The sequence below is a fragment of the Xenopus laevis genome, chromosome 9_10S (assembly GCF_017654675.1).
Source record: "Xenopus laevis strain J_2021 chromosome 9_10S, Xenopus_laevis_v10.1, whole genome shotgun sequence".
NCBI lineage: Eukaryota > Metazoa > Chordata > Amphibia > Anura > Pipidae > Xenopus > Xenopus laevis.
In genome coordinates this window covers 112939337-112957291 of record NC_054388.1, presented here as the reverse complement: position 1 = coordinate 112957291, position 17955 = coordinate 112939337, and the positions used below count along the sequence as shown (strand labels likewise).

General features: G+C 39.4%; 1 pseudogene; it reads left to right on the top strand.

Annotated features, from left to right (window-relative positions):
• Positions 1–8: 8 nt before the first annotated feature.
• On the top strand, positions 9–17105 carry LOC108705284 (annotated as a pseudogene).
• Positions 17106–17955: the final 850 nt, after the last annotated feature.

Below are 17955 nucleotides of genomic sequence, written 5' to 3'. Positions count from 1 at the left end.
ATAATCTAATGGGTCTCCACGGAAGGCGGGGCTTAGATTTACTGTCAAACTCGTGTGAATCTGAGCCGTCAGTCAGTTTGTTAGTGTCCAATGAACTCTGTGTCTCGTATAACCGGGCATAGTAACAGCAAAGGAAACAAATGGCGAAACAAAGAACCGCTAGCGAGTGAGATACAGTTACAGTGCCCTACACACTCGGGCAGAGAACACTTTTACTGGTGCCTGGGTTGTGATCTCAAAGGCTAAAGGGAAACTGCCTTTAAGTAAGATGGCCGTTGGGGCGAGATCACGTGATTTTAAACCGTCGCGGCGGTCACGTGACTGTGAAGGGGTGACGTACTTTCAGGCTTGTGTGTGTTACGGGAGAGCTGGTGTATCCTAGCAGATATACGTTTGTACAGATTCGTTTCGGGCAAAATAGCGGCAGCGATCACGCCCTGGTCTGTACTCACACCCCTGAGCCCTGTGTGGTCTGTTTCGCTTCCGTGACGTACTAATAAAGCGCCAACGCAAGTCACGTGATAGTAAGGTAAATCCCTGTAGTGTTTGTTTATGTCAGTGTGTGGGAAGGAAAACAGAGCTGCTCACACGCCTTTACTCTTGTTACCACTAGGGGCTGTTTGTCTCTGTCCCTGAGGGGCTTTATTTATAGTGTGGGGCTGTAACCCCAATAATAAGAAGCATTGGCACTGCCCTCTATATAAACAAAGCTGTAAGGCCTCTGTCCTCATTTGCTCTACACTTTCCTCTACGTTTCCTCTACATTTTCCTCTACAGTTTCCTCTACATTTTACATTTTCCTCTACAGTTTCCTCCACGTTTTACATTTCCCTCTACAGTTTCCTCTACATTTTACATTTTCCTCTACAGTTTCCTCTACATTTTCCTCTACAGTTTCCTCTACATTTTACATTTTCCTCTAGTTTCCTCTACATTTTACATTTTCCTCTACAGTTTCCTCTACATTTTACATTTCCCTCTACAGTTTCCTCTACATTTTACATTTTCCTCTACAGTTTCCTCTACAGTTTCCTCTACATTTTACATTTTCCTCTACAGTTTCCTCTACAGTTTCCTCTACATTTTACATTTTCCTCTACAGTTTCCTCTACGTTTTCCTGTACATTTTCCTCTACAGTTTCCTCTACATTTCTCTCTACAGTTTCCTCTACATTTTACATTTTCCTCTACAGTTTCCTCTACATTTTCCTCTACATTTCTCTCTACAGTTTCCTCTACATTTCTCTCTACAGTTTCCTCTACATTTTACATTTTCCTCTACAGTTTCCTCTACATTTTCCTCTACAGTTTCCTCTACATTTTACATTTTCCTCTACAGTTTCCTCTACATTTTACATTTCCCTCTACAGTTTCCTCTACATTTTACATTTTCCTCTACAGTTTCCTCTACATTTTCCTCTACAGTTTCCTCTACATTTTACATTTTCCTCTACAGTTTCCTCTACATTTTACATTTCCCTCTACAGTTTCCTCTACATTTTACATTTTCCTCTACAGTTTCCTCTACATTTTCCTCTACAGTTTCCTCTACAATTTTACATTTCCCTCTACAGTTTCCTCTACATTTACATTTTCCTCTACAGTTTCCTCTACATTTTCCTCTACAGTTTCCTCTACATTTTACATTTTCCTCTACAGTTTCCTCTACATTTTCCTCTACAGTTTCCTCTACATTTTACATTTTCCTCTACAGTTTCCTCTACAGTTTCCTCTACATTTTACATTTTCCTCTACAGTTTCCTCTACGTTTTCCTGTACATTTTCCTCTACAGTTTCCTCTACATTTCTCTCTACAGTTTCCTCTACATTTTACATTTTCCTCTACAGTTTCCTCTACATTTTCCTCTACATTTCTCTCTACAGTTTCCTCTACATTTCTCTCTACAGTTTCCTCTACATTTTACATTTTCCTCTACAGTTTCCTCTACATTTTCCTCTACAGTTTCCTCTACATTTTACATTTTCCTCTACAGTTTCCTCTACATTTTACATTTCCCTCTACAGTTTCCTCTACATTTTACATTTTCCTCTACAGTTTCCTCTACATTTTCCTCTACAGTTTCCTCTACATTTTACATTTTCCTCTACAGTTTCCTCTACATTTTACATTTCCCTCTACAGTTTCCTCTACATTTTACATTTTCCTCTACAGTTTCCTCTACATTTTCCTCTACAGTTTCCTCTACATTTTACATTTCCCTCTACAGTTTCCTCTACATTTTACATTTTCCTCTACAGTTTCCTCTACATTTTCCTCTACAGTTTCCTCTACATTTTACATTTTCCTCTACAGTTTCCTCTACATTTTCCTCTACAGTTTCCTCTACATTTTACATTTTCCTCTACAGTTTCCTCTACAGTTTCCTCTACATTTTACATTTTCCTCTACAGTTTCCTCTACGTTTTCCTGTACATTTTCCTCTACAGTTTCCTCTACATTTCTCTCTACAGTTTCCTCTACATTTTACATTTTCCTCTACAGTTTCCTCTACATTTTCCTCTACATTTCTCTCTACAGTTTCCTCTACATTTCTCTCTACAGTTTCCTCTACATTTTACATTTTCCTCTACAGTTTCCTCTACATTTTCCTCTACAGTTTCCTCTACATTTTACATTTTCCTCTACAGTTTCCTCTACATTTTACATTTCCCTCTACAGTTTCCTCTACATTTTACATTTTCCTCTACAGTTTCCTCTACATTTTCCTCTACAGTTTCCTCTACATTTTACATTTTCCTCTACAGTTTCCTCTACATTTTACATTTTCCTCTACAGTTTCCTCTACATTTTCCTCTACAGTTTCCTCTAGATTTTACATTTTCCTCTACAGTTTCCTCTACATTTTCCTCTACAGTTTCCTCTACATTTTACATTTTCCTCTACAGTTTCCTCTACAGTTTCCTCTACATTTTACATTTTCCTCTACAGTTTCCTCTACGTTTTCCTGTACATTTTCCTCTACAGTTTCCTCTACATTTCTCTCTACAGTTTCCTCTACATTTTACATTTTCCTCTACAGTTTCCTCTACATTTTCCTCTACATTTCTCTCTACAGTTTCCTCTACATTTCTCTCTACAGTTTCCTCTACATTTTACATTTTCCTCTACAGTTTCCTCTACAGTTTCCTCTACATTTTCCTCTACAGTTTCCTCTACATTTTACATTTTCCTCTACAGTTTCCTCTACATTTTACATTTCCTTCTACAGTTTCCTCTACATTTTACATTTCCCTCTACAGTTTCCTCTACATTTTACATTTCCCTCTACAGTTTCCTCTACATTTTACATTTTCCTCTACAGTTTCCTCTACATTTTCCTCTACAGTTTCCTCTACATTTTACATTTTCCTCTACAGTTTCCTCTACATTTTACATTTTCCTCTACAGTTTCCTCTACATTTTCCTCTACAGTTTCCTCTAGATTTTACATTTTCCTCTACAGTTTCCTCTACATTTTCCTCTACAGTTTCCTCTACATTTTACATTTTCCTCTACAGTTTCCTCTACAGTTTCCTCTACATTTTACATTTTCCTCTACAGTTTCCTCTACGTTTTCCTGTACATTTTCCTCTACAGTTTCCTCTACATTTCTCTCTACAGTTTCCTCTACATTTCTCTCTACAGTTTCCTCTACATTTCTCTCTACAGTTTCCTCTACATTTTACATTTTCCTCTACAGTTTCCTCTACATTTTCCTCTACAGTTTCCTCTACATTTTACATTTTCCTCTACAGTTTCCTCTACATTTTACATTTCCTTCAACAGTTTCCTCTACATTTTACATTTCCCTCTACAGTTTCCTCTACATTTTACATTTCCCTCTACAGTTTCCTCTACATTTTACATTTTCCTCTACAGTTTCCTCTACATTTTACATTTTCCTCTACAGTTTCCTCTATGTTTTCCTGTACATTTTCCTCTACATTTCCTCTACAGTTTCCTCTACATTTTACATTTTCCTCTACAGTTTCCTCTACGTTTTCCTGTACATTTTCCTCTACAGTTTCCTCTACGTTTTACATTTCCCTCTACAGTTTCCTCTACATTTTACATTTTCCTCTACAGTTTCCTCTACATTTTACATTTTCCTCTACAGTTTCCTCTATGTTTTCCTGTACATTTTCCTCTACATTTCCTCTACAGTTTCCTCTACATTTTACATTTTCCTCTACAGTTTCCTCTACGTTTTCCTGTACATTTTCCTGTACATTTTCCTCTACAGTTTCCTCTACATTTTACATTTTCCTCTACATTTCCTTCTACAGTTTCCTCTGCGTTTTCCTGTACATTTTCCTCTACATTTCCGATACTTTTTCCTCTACATTTCCCTCTGCATTTTCCGCTACATTTTCCTCTACATTTCTTCTATATTTCCTCTGCATTTTCCGCTACATTTTCCTCTACATTTCTTCTATATTTCCTCTGCATTTTCCTCTACATTTCCCTCTACATTTCCCTCTACATTTCCCTCTGCATTTTCCTCTGCATTTCCCTCTACATTTCCCTCTACATTTCCCTCTACATTTCCTTCTACATTTTCCTCTACATTTCCCTCTACATTTCCCTTTGCATTTTCCCCTACATTTCCCTCTACATTTTCCCTCTATGTTTTCCTGTACATTTTCCTCTACATTTTCCTCTACAGTTTCCTCTACATTTTACATTTTCCTCTACAGTTTCCTCTACATTTTACATTTCCTTCTACAGTTTCCTCTACATTTTACATTTCCCTCTACAGTTTCCTCTACATTTTACATTTCCCTCTACAGTTTCCTCTACATTTTACATTTTCCTCTACAGTTTCCTCTACATTTTCCTCTACAGTTTCCTCTACATTTTACATTTTCCTCTACAGTTTCCTCTACATTTTACATTTTCCTCTACAGTTTCCTCTACATTTTCCTCTACAGTTTCCTCTAGATTTTACATTTTCCTCTACAGTTTCCTCTACATTTTCCTCTACAGTTTCCTCTACATTTTACATTTTCCTCTACAGTTTCCTCTACAGTTTCCTCTACATTTTACATTTTCCTCTACAGTTTCCTCTACGTTTTCCTGTACATTTTCCTCTACAGTTTCCTCTACATTTCTCTCTACAGTTTCCTCTACATTTCTCTCTACAGTTTCCTCTACATTTCTCTCTACAGTTTCCTCTACATTTTACATTTTCCTCTACAGTTTCCTCTACATTTTCCTCTACAGTTTCCTCTACATTTTACATTTTCCTCTACAGTTTCCTCTACATTTTACATTTCCTTCTACAGTTTCCTCTACATTTTACATTTCCCTCTACAGTTTCCTCTACATTTTACATTTCCCTCTACAGTTTCCTCTACATTTTACATTTTCCTCTACAGTTTCCTCTACATTTTACATTTTCCTCTACAGTTTCCTCTATGTTTTCCTGTACATTTTCCTCTACATTTCCTCTACAGTTTCCTCTACATTTTACATTTTCCTCTACAGTTTCCTCTACGTTTTCCTGTACATTTTCCTCTACAGTTTCCTCTACGTTTTACATTTCCCTCTACAGTTTCCTCTACATTTTACATTTTCCTCTACAGTTTCCTCTACAGTTTCCTCTACATTTTACATTTTCCTCTACAGTTTCCTCTACGTTTTCCTGTACATTTTCCTCTACAGTTTCCTCTACATTTCTCTCTACAGTTTCCTCTACATTTCTCTCTACAGTTTCCTCTACATTTTACATTTTCCTCTACAGTTTCCTCTACATTTTCCTCTACAGTTTCCTCTACATTTTACATTTTCCTCTACAGTTTCCTCTACATTTTACATTTCCCTCTACAGTTTCCTCTACATTTTACATTTTCCTCTACAGTTTCCTCTACATTTTCCTCTACAGTTTCCTCTACATTTTACATTTTCCTCTACAGTTTCCTCTACATTTTACATTTCCCTCTACAGTTTCCTCTACATTTTACATTTTCCTCTACAGTTTCCTCTACATTTTCCTCTACAGTTTCCTCTACATTTTACATTTCCCTCTACAGTTTCCTCTACATTTTACATTTTCCTCTACAGTTTCCTCTACATTTTCCTCTACAGTTTCCTCTACATTTTACATTTTCCTCTACAGTTTCCTCTACATTTTCCTCTACAGTTTCCTCTACATTTTACATTTTCCTCTACAGTTTCCTCTACAGTTTCCTCTACATTTTACATTTTCCTCTACAGTTTCCTCTACGTTTTCCTGTACATTTTCCTCTACAGTTTCCTCTACATTTCTCTCTACAGTTTCCTCTACATTTTACATTTTCCTCTACAGTTTCCTCTACATTTTCCTCTACATTTCTCTCTACAGTTTCCTCTACATTTCTCTCTACAGTTTCCTCTACATTTTACATTTTCCTCTACAGTTTCCTCTACATTTTCCTCTACAGTTTCCTCTACATTTACATTTTCCTCTACAGTTTCCTCTACATTTTACATTTCCCTCTACAGTTTCCTCTACATTTTACATTTTCCTCTACAGTTTCCTCTACATTTTCCTCTACAGTTTCCTCTACATTTTACATTTTCCTCTACAGTTTCCTCTACATTTTACATTTCCCTCTACAGTTTCCTCTACATTTTACATTTTCCTCTACAGTTTCCTCTACATTTTCCTCTACAGTTTCCTCTACATTTTACATTTCCCTCTACAGTTTCCTCTACATTTTACATTTTCCTCTACAGTTTCCTCTACATTTTCCTCTACAGTTTCCTCTACATTTTACATTTTCCTCTACAGTTTCCTCTACATTTTCCTCTACAGTTTCCTCTACATTTTACATTTTCCTCTACAGTTTCCTCTACAGTTTCCTCTACATTTTACATTTTCCTCTACAGTTTCCTCTACGTTTTCCTGTACATTTTCCTCTACAGTTTCCTCTACATTTCTCTCTACAGTTTCCTCTACATTTTACATTTTCCTCTACAGTTTCCTCTACATTTTCCTCTACATTTCTCTCTACAGTTTCCTCTACATTTCTCTCTACAGTTTCCTCTACATTTTACATTTTCCTCTACAGTTTCCTCTACATTTTCCTCTACAGTTTCCTCTACATTTTACATTTTCCTCTACAGTTTCCTCTACATTTTACATTTCCCTCTACAGTTTCCTCTACATTTTACATTTTCCTCTACAGTTTCCTCTACATTTTCCTCTACAGTTTCCTCTACATTTTACATTTTCCTCTACAGTTTCCTCTACATTTTACATTTTCCTCTACAGTTTCCTCTACATTTTCCTCTACAGTTTCCTCTAGATTTTACATTTTCCTCTACAGTTTCCTCTACATTTTCCTCTACAGTTTCCTCTACATTTTACATTTTCCTCTACAGTTTCCTCTACAGTTTCCTCTACATTTTACATTTTCCTCTACAGTTTCCTCTACGTTTTCCTGTACATTTTCCTCTACAGTTTCCTCTACATTTCTCTCTACAGTTTCCTCTACATTTTACATTTTCCTCTACAGTTTCCTCTACATTTTCCTCTACATTTCTCTCTACAGTTTCCTCTACATTTCTCTCTACAGTTTCCTCTACATTTTACATTTTCCTCTACAGTTTCCTCTACAGTTTCCTCTACATTTTCCTCTACAGTTTCCTCTACATTTTACATTTTCCTCTACAGTTTCCTCTACATTTTACATTTCCTTCTACAGTTTCCTCTACATTTTACATTTCCCTCTACAGTTTCCTCTACATTTTACATTTCCCTCTACAGTTTCCTCTACATTTTACATTTTCCTCTACAGTTTCCTCTACATTTTCCTCTACAGTTTCCTCTACATTTTACATTTTCCTCTACAGTTTCCTCTACATTTTACATTTTCCTCTACAGTTTCCTCTACATTTTCCTCTACAGTTTCCTCTAGATTTTACATTTTCCTCTACAGTTTCCTCTACATTTTCCTCTACAGTTTCCTCTACATTTTACATTTTCCTCTACAGTTTCCTCTACAGTTTCCTCTACATTTTACATTTTCCTCTACAGTTTCCTCTACGTTTTCCTGTACATTTTCCTCTACAGTTTCCTCTACATTTCTCTCTACAGTTTCCTCTACATTTCTCTCTACAGTTTCCTCTACATTTCTCTCTACAGTTTCCTCTACATTTTACATTTTCCTCTACAGTTTCCTCTACATTTTCCTCTACAGTTTCCTCTACATTTTACATTTTCCTCTACAGTTTCCTCTACATTTTACATTTCCTTCAACAGTTTCCTCTACATTTTACATTTCCCTCTACAGTTTCCTCTACATTTTACATTTCCCTCTACAGTTTCCTCTACATTTTACATTTTCCTCTACAGTTTCCTCTACATTTTACATTTTCCTCTACAGTTTCCTCTATGTTTTCCTGTACATTTTCCTCTACATTTCCTCTACAGTTTCCTCTACATTTTACATTTTCCTCTACAGTTTCCTCTACGTTTTCCTGTACATTTTCCTCTACAGTTTCCTCTACGTTTTACATTTCCCTCTACAGTTTCCTCTACATTTTACATTTTCCTCTACAGTTTCCTCTACATTTTACATTTTCCTCTACAGTTTCCTCTATGTTTTCCTGTACATTTTCCTCTACATTTCCTCTACAGTTTCCTCTACATTTTACATTTTCCTCTACAGTTTCCTCTACGTTTTCCTGTACATTTTCCTGTACATTTTCCTCTACAGTTTCCTCTACATTTTACATTTTCCTCTACATTTCCTTCTACAGTTTCCTCTGCGTTTTCCTGTACATTTTCCTCTACATTTCCGATACTTTTTCCTCTACATTTCCCTCTGCATTTTCCGCTACATTTTCCTCTACATTTCTTCTATATTTCCTCTGCATTTTCCGCTACATTTTCCTCTACATTTCTTCTATATTTCCTCTGCATTTTCCTCTACATTTCCCTCTACATTTCCCTCTACATTTCCCTCTGCATTTTCCTCTGCATTTCCCTCTACATTTCCCTCTACATTTCCCTCTACATTTCCTTCTACATTTTCCTCTACATTTCCCTCTACATTTCCCTTTGCATTTTCCCCTACATTTCCCTCTACATTTTCCCTCTATGTTTTCCTGTACATTTTCCTCTACATTTTCCTCTACAGTTTCCTCTACATTTTACATTTTCCTCTACAGTTTCCTCTACATTTTACATTTCCTTCTACAGTTTCCTCTACATTTTACATTTCCCTCTACAGTTTCCTCTACATTTTACATTTCCCTCTACAGTTTCCTCTACATTTTACATTTTCCTCTACAGTTTCCTCTACATTTTCCTCTACAGTTTCCTCTACATTTTACATTTTCCTCTACAGTTTCCTCTACATTTTACATTTTCCTCTACAGTTTCCTCTACATTTTCCTCTACAGTTTCCTCTACATTTTACATTTTCCTCTACAGTTTCCTCTACATTTTCCTCTACAGTTTCCTCTACATTTTACATTTTCCTCTACAGTTTCCTCTACAGTTTCCTCTACATTTTACATTTTCCTCTACAGTTTCCTCTACGTTTTCCTGTACATTTTCCTCTACAGTTTCCTCTACATTTCTCTCTACAGTTTCCTCTACATTTCTCTCTACAGTTTCCTCTACATTTCTCTCTACAGTTTCCTCTACATTTTACATTTTCCTCTACAGTTTCCTCTACATTTTCCTCTACAGTTTCCTCTACATTTTACATTTTCCTCTACAGTTTCCTCTACATTTTACATTTCCTTCTACAGTTTCCTCTACATTTTACATTTCCCTCTACAGTTTCCTCTACATTTTACATTTCCCTCTACAGTTTCCTCTACATTTTACATTTTCCTCTACAGTTTCCTCTACATTTTACATTTTCCTCTACAGTTTCCTCTATGTTTTCCTGTACATTTTCCTCTACATTTCCTCTACAGTTTCCTCTACATTTTACATTTTCCTCTACAGTTTCCTCTACGTTTTCCTGTACATTTTCCTCTACAGTTTCCTCTACGTTTTACATTTCCCTCTACAGTTTCCTCTACATTTTACATTTTCCTCTACAGTTTCCTCTACAGTTTCCTCTACATTTTACATTTTCCTCTACAGTTTCCTCTACGTTTTCCTGTACATTTTCCTCTACAGTTTCCTCTACATTTCTCTCTACAGTTTCCTCTACATTTCTCTCTACAGTTTCCTCTACATTTCTCTCTACAGTTTCCTCTACATTTTACATTTTCCTCTACAGTTTCCTCTACATTTTCCTCTACAGTTTCCTCTACATTTTACATTTTCCTCTACAGTTTCCTCTACATTTTACATTTCCTTCTACAGTTTCCTCTACATTTTACATTTCCCTCTACAGTTTCCTCTACATTTTACATTTCCCTCTACAGTTTCCTCTACATTTTACATTTTCCTCTACAGTTTCCTCTACATTTTACATTTTCCTCTACAGTTTCCTCTATGTTTTCCTGTACATTTTCCTCTACATTTCCTCTACAGTTTCCTCTACATTTTACATTTTCCTCTACAGTTTCCTCTACGTTTTCCTGTACATTTTCCTCTACAGTTTCCTCTACGTTTTACATTTCCCTCTACAGTTTCCTCTACATTTTACATTTTCCTCTACAGTTTCCTCTACATTTTACATTTTCCTCTACAGTTTCCTCTATGTTTTCCTGTACATTTTCCTCTACATTTCCTCTACAGTTTCCTCTACATTTTACATTTTCCTCTACAGTTTCCTCTACGTTTTCCTGTACATTTTCCTGTACATTTTCCTCTACAGTTTCCTCTACATTTTACATTTTCCTCTACATTTCCTTCTACAGTTTCCTCTGCGTTTTCCTGTACATTTTCCTCTACATTTCCGATACTTTTTCCTCTACATTTCCCTCTGCATTTTCCGCTACATTTTCCTCTACATTTCTTCTATATTTCCTCTGCATTTTCCGCTACATTTTCCTCTACATTTCTTCTATATTTCCTCTGCATTTTCCTCTACATTTCCCTCTACATTTCCCTCTACATTTCCCTCTGCATTTTCCTCTGCATTTCCCTCTACATTTCCCTCTACATTTCCCTCTACATTTCCTTCTACATTTTCCTCTACATTTCCCTCTACATTTCCCTTTGCATTTTCCCCTACATTTCCCTCTACATTTTTCCTCTACAGTTTGCTCTACAGTTTCCGCTACAGTTTGCTCTACAGTTTCCTCTACATTTTACATTTCCTCTACAGTTTCCTCTACATTTTACTCTACATTTTCTTCTACATTTTCTCTGAATTTCCCTCTGCATTTTCCTCTACATGTTCCTCTACATTTTCCTCTACATTTTACATTTCCCTCTGTATTTTCTTCTACATTTTCTTCTACATTTCCCTCTGCATTTTCCTCTACATTTTACATTTTCCTCTACATTTTTTCCTCTACATTTTCCTCCTCTACATTCAGTGTTGACTCATCCCTTTGCTTCTCTTCCTCTCCCAGTAGATTGTGATGGAGGACATGTCTGCAGAGGAACAGAGAAATCTCGCCAGCCCCCTGAATGAGAACCAGCAGAGTTCTCTCCTCTCGCAGGAAGATGGGCTTGACCACAGGTCGGCTATTAAAGAAGAGGAGGATGAAGAGACTGTGTCTGGAGGAGAGACCTGCGCTTCTAGTGGGGGCGGGAGGGATCAGGAAGTGACGGTGGAGATCGGGGAGACCTACCTGTGCCGACGAGCGGATAACACTTGGCGTGAGATACTTTTCTTTATGTTGTATTGGTGCCTGGGTCTGTGGAGTTGGCCTGGGTGTGGGCAGTTATCCGAATATCAGGCCAGACATATGAAGGTGCAATTAGCCTGTCTGCTGATACTCTTTGTACTGCTCATAAACACGTGTCTGAATAGATGTTTGAGTGTCTATAATTCTGTGTCAGGAATAGGTCATACGTGTATCATACATCATCCCTTGTCTCCCACGCAGATTCCGCAGAAGTGATCCAGTCTCGCCTAAACGAGCAGGAGGGTCGGGAGGAGTATTATGTGCATTACGTGGGATGTAAGAACCAGCTAATTGCTGCATATTGTTACCTGCATTGGTCTCTCACATCTTCATCATGATTTCTCCTGCCTCCCCACTGGCACTAGGAAAGTAATCGTAAACCCTGCTGGTGTCGTTCTCCTTCTGCGCAGGTAACCGGCGGCTGGACGAATGGGTGGACAAGAACAGACTGGCCCTGACCAAGACCGTGAAAGACGCTGTTCAGAAAAACACAGACCAGTACCTAAACGAACTGTCTGAGCAGCCGGAAAGAAAGATCACCCGAAATCAGAAGAGGAAACACGATGAGATCAACCATGTGCAAAAGGCAAGACGCTTCGCCCAGGCGAATAACATAGGATTTTAACTCTTTTCTGTCATGACGTGGATAAGTGAACTTTTTTTTCTTTTATTTTATTCCCAGCAACTGCCAGTTAAATGACACTCAGAGTTTCATTGTTCCTTAAGGCAGAATCCGTTTGATTTCGTTTGAAGCATTTTCCTTGACTGGCTGTCAGCTTCTGAGACTCTTAACTGGCGTTTCTCTTTTGCAGACATATGCAGAAATGGATCCCACCACCGCTGCCCTGGAGAAGGAGCATGAAGCAGTAAGTGATGCTGAAAGTGCGTATGAGCAAACTGCCACCATAATGTTCTAGAATATTTCTGTGAATAGAATAGAATTCCGTTGTAGCCCAACAACAGACCGTTTCTTGTGTGTTGTGATTAGAATACCCATATCAGAGCCCTGCACATAGAGCAGCAGCCAGCTGGAAATACCGTAGTATTGTTACTCACAGTATAGTACCCAAAGCTCTGCGTAATTAAGTGGTTTAACTCGTGGAGCTACAGGGTGTGAACAAAGTTTGTTTGGTTTGTGTAGCATGAGGTCATTACATGGGCCAAATATCAGCACCCACTGATGATTTTCCTCCTTCAATTCCAGATAACGAAAATCAAATACGTGGACAAGATCCACATTGGCAATTATGAGATCGACGCCTGGTACTTCTCTCCATTTCCGGAGGATTATGGGAAGCAGCCGAAGCTCTGAGTGTGTGAATATTGCCTGAAATACATGAAGTTTGAAAAGAGCTATCGATACCACTTGGTAAGATCCCACCTGTCTCTCCTTTCTCAGTGACTGTACCTTATGGAATCACTGACACGTGTGTGATGTGAAATAACCACCCTCTGCATTGTGCTCATAATAAACCGTTCTGTTCCAGTAACACCAGGACTGTTTTTTATTCTCTTTCTCACAGGGACTGTGTCAGTGGCGACAACCCCCAGGGAAGGAGATTTACCGAAAAGGCAATATCTCTGTGTATGAGGTGGATGGAAAAGACCACAAGATCTATTGTCAGAACCTCTGTCTCTTTGCCAAGCTCTTTCTTGACCACAAAACCTTGTACTTTGACGTGGAACCGTTTGTGTTTTACATTTTGACAGAGGTGGACCGACAAGGAGCTCATATTGTGGGATACTTTTCCAAGGTACGATGATTGAGCTCCAGCAGCCTCATAGATGTTACTTAAAGAGATACTGTCATGGGAAAACATGTTTTTTTTTGTTTTTTTTAAAAAATTCCTGAAAAAATTTACTGTGAATTCGTAAAGTTTCACAAAAAAATCGTGAAATTCTGACATTTTCACGAGAAAATCGGAAATTAACGCCGGCACCCATCACTAATAAAGGGTAGTTTGATGCTTATAATGATATTTTTAGGTCTCTGACTCTCCCTAGTATTTGTGTCCGTCTATTTAATATATTTTTGATTTGAATCCCAGGAGAAGGAGTCGCCGGATGGAAATAACGTGGCTTGTATATTAACCCTCCCTCCATAGCAGAGGCGTGGCTATGGGAAGTTCCTCATTGCTTTCAGTAAGTGCCACATGTTGCTCCACGTACAAGTGTAATTGTAAGAATGTTCCCCGCCAGCACTAAGTCTCCCACATACTGTGCAGGTTATGAACTCTCCAAGCTGGAGAACACCGTGGGGTCGCCTGAGAAGCCCCTGTCTGACCTGGGCAAGCTCAGCTGTCGCAGTTACTGGTCTTGGGTCCTGCTGGAGATCCTGCGTGATTTCCGCGGGACGCTCTCCATCAAGGATCTCAGGTGAGTTTAGGAGGAGGGTGGGTAACTTACCTGTGGATAAGCACACGGTGTATACTGATAAGTACATCGTATATACTTGCCTCATAGTCACATGACCAGCATTACCCAGAATGACATCATCGGCACCTTACAGTCGCTGAACATGGTGAAATACTGGAAGGGACAGCACGTTATCTGCGTTACACCCAAACTGGTGGAGGAGCATCTGAAGAGCGCCCAGTATAAGAAGCCACCAATCACAGGCGAGAGACAAAATCAGTGGGCCAGTTAGAAGACTAGTGATGTCATGCATGGGTGGATTATTTCGTTCACGTTGTTGTACTACTATTCCCAGCAGCGTTTCACTTTATAGGGAAGTGTAACTGTCACAACTAGAAATCTGTAGCAAGTGCCGGATCTGAAAACCAGGCTTTGGGGGCAGGGCGAAACAGCTTCTGGAATTCACCTGTACAATTTTGGTATCTCTGCAATTGCTTTTCCAGCAGACGAAAGTACATTCTGATTAGAAGAAAAGAGGTTCAGAGCTGTGAAGATGTGGAATTGTCTCCCTGAATCAGTGGTACAGGCTGATACATTAGATAGGTATAAGGAAGGGTCGGATGCTTTATTCACCAGTAGCTCCCCCAGCAGACAGGAGGGAGCCAATGAGATTAGAGGAGGGAAAGGGGTGTTACAGGGAGAGCTGGGAAGTGAATCAGGGGTACAGGCTGATACATTAGATAGGTATAAGGAAGGGTCGGATGCTTTATTCACCAGTAGCTCCTCCCAGCAGACAGGAGGGAGCCAATGAGATTAGAGGAGGGAAAGGGGTGTTACAGGGAGAGCTGGGAAGTGAATCAGGGGTACAGGCTGATACATTAGATAGGTATAAGGAAGGGTCGGATGCATTATTCACCAGTAGCTCCTCCCAGCAGACAGGAGGGAGCCAATGAGATTAGATGAGGGAAAGGGGTGTTACAGGGAGAGCTGGGAAGTGAATCAGTGGTACAGGCTGATACATTAGATAGGTACAAGGAAGGGTCGGATGCTTTATTCACCAGTAGCTCGTCCCAGCAGACAGGAGGGAGCCAATGAGATTAGAGGAGGGAAAGGGGTGTTACAGGGAGAGCTGGGAAGTGAATCAGTGGTACAGGCTGATACATTAGATAGGTACAAGGAAGGGTTGGATGCTTTATTCACCAGTAGCTCCTCCCAGCAGACAGAAGGGAGCCAATGAGATTAGAGGAGGGAAAGGGGTGTTACAGGGAGAGCTGGGAAGTGAATCAGTGGTACAGGCTGATACATTAGATAGGTACAAGGAAGGGTCGGATGCTTTATTCACCAGTAGCTCGTCCCAGCAGACAGGAGGGAGCCAATGAGATTAGAGGAGGGAAAGGGGTGTTACAGGGAGAGCTGGGAAGTGAATCAGTGGTACAGGCTGATACATTAGATAGGTACAAGGAAGGGTCGGATGCTTTATTCACCAGTAGCTCCTCCCAGCAGACAGGAGGGAGCCAATGAGATTAGAGGAGGGAAAGGAGTGTTACAGGGAGAGCTGGGAAGGGAATCAGGGGTACAGGCTGATACATTAGATAGGTATAAGAAGGGGTTGGATGGTGTTTAGCAAGTGAGGGAATACAGGGATATGGGAGATAGCTCATAGTACAAGTTGATCCAGGGAATGGTCCAAGTTACATTTTGGGGGGAAATTTACTAAAGGGCGAAGTGGCAAACACTGGCGAAAAGGCACTGGCGCAACTTCGCACTCTAACGCCAGGCGAATTTTCGGTCTGGAGAAAGACCATTACTACGCAAATTCACTAAGTTTTTGATTTTACTGACCGTTACCTCTTGCGCCAGACTTGCCAATATAGTAGATAGGAGTTCCTCAAAAAAAAGTTGAACATTTTTCTAAGTCCCAAAAAACGCTGGTGACTTTTCTCTTTTACAGGGTGATAGGCTGAAATTTTTTTTTTGGGGTACCCTCCTTCCCCCCCAACATTTCCTAACATACGGCACATAAACTATACACTGGGCTCATATATAATAACTTTATTTTATTAAGCTTCCCTGGGCTTGTGTAGTGTAATGTATTTGCTGCAACATATACGTCCATTGTACTTTAACTTCCCGCCGTATGCAAATTAGCCAACACTAGCGTCACTTCAAACTGCTGAGCATATTTTCGCTAGTGTAACTTTGCCAGAGTTCAGTACCCTGTGTGCAACTTCAGATCTTCGTGAATTAGCGTTGTCCAGGCGAATTTAGTTTTAATTTAGAATTTGTGTTGCGATGTGCGCGAAGCCAGCGCTGACGAATTTTCGCCGGTTAGTGAATTTGCCCCTTGGAGTCAGGAAGGAATTTTTCCCCCTCTGAGGCAAATTGGAGAGGATTCTGAGGGTTTTTCGCCTTCCTCTGGATCAACTGGCAGTTAGGCAGGTTATATACAGACTTAAAACATATTTATTTTTTTCAACCTAACTTACTATGTTACTTTTATAACATTGTTCATAGTATTCACGGGATTGTTTTCCCACAGTTGACTCTCTCAACCTGAAATGGGCCCCCCCAAAGCACAAGCTAATGAAGGTCACCAAGAAGTGACGGCAATACAGAAGAAACAGGACAGACAGCGAAAAGACCACATTGTTCTACCCTTCAGCTTCATGTTGTACCTGGAATTGCATTACAGCTGCTTGGATCATGTTAGCAATGCTGTGTATGTCGGATCTGTCGGCTGTGGAACTCATTGGTAGTAGCCCCCCATGCCCCCCGATCATTGCCCAGAGAGACTCCTGCCATCGGATAGTCTGCCCGGTGCTGTGGTGCGAGAGACTTGTGTGTAGCACGTGTTTTGTGCTAACCATAAACATTTTTTTCAACTCTACTCCTAGTAGTAGTGGAAGTGATGGAAAACCAAAATCTCACTGTTGGACATATAAACATTTATTGTACATTACAGATCTTAATGTTTATAATAAAAAATATTTTTATGTAAGAGACTACGTGATGGTGCTAGCTCAGTCCAAGTGCCGCCTACTGGGGAGGAAGGTTACTGTTTACTGATTGGTGGGATGAAGGGGAGTCATCATTGATGGAAAGGTGACCCTACCAGGTGCCGCCAGAGCTCACACTGCTCCCCATGGAGTTAAGCTATAAGAGATGGAGGTGTGGAGGGTTTATTTTGGACAATACATTGAAAGGGATTCTGTCATGATTTTCATGCTGTAGTTCTTGTTTCTAAATTACACTGCAAATGATTCACTCTACGATATAAAATTTAGGGGGTGATATCACTCCAACTTGCAGTACAGCAGTAAAGAGTGACTGAAGTGTATCAGAGCACAAGTCACATGACTGGGGGCAGCTGGGAAACTGTGGAAAATATGTCTAGCCCCATGTCAGATTTCAGAATTAAATATAGAAGAAATGTGCTTAAAGAAGTAGTGTTTCAGGCTGATTTATTGAATATTTCTGCAAAAACCCTAATAATCCCTCCCTTCTCTTCCACTTGCTGCTCCCTGAATTCCCAGGCTGTGCACTCAGCTCACTGCACTGTAGGACAGGAACCAATCAGCAGCTAGCAGGACCTGATAGGGAACTGAAGCCTGTCTGTGCTTGTGTGACTGCAGGGCTGTGATTGGCTGTCCCCCTCCTACTGTGCTTCTGGCAGGGACACGCCCACCCCTCATTTGAAACACAGACAGGGACCAGAGAACATCTATAGGGAGCTCCAATAAAGGGGCTATTTTTATAGATAATATTAATGTTTAGCTCCATGTAAAAGCAACACCATATATTACTTATAATTGCCTACACAATTATATATATATTTTTTCATTTATCCT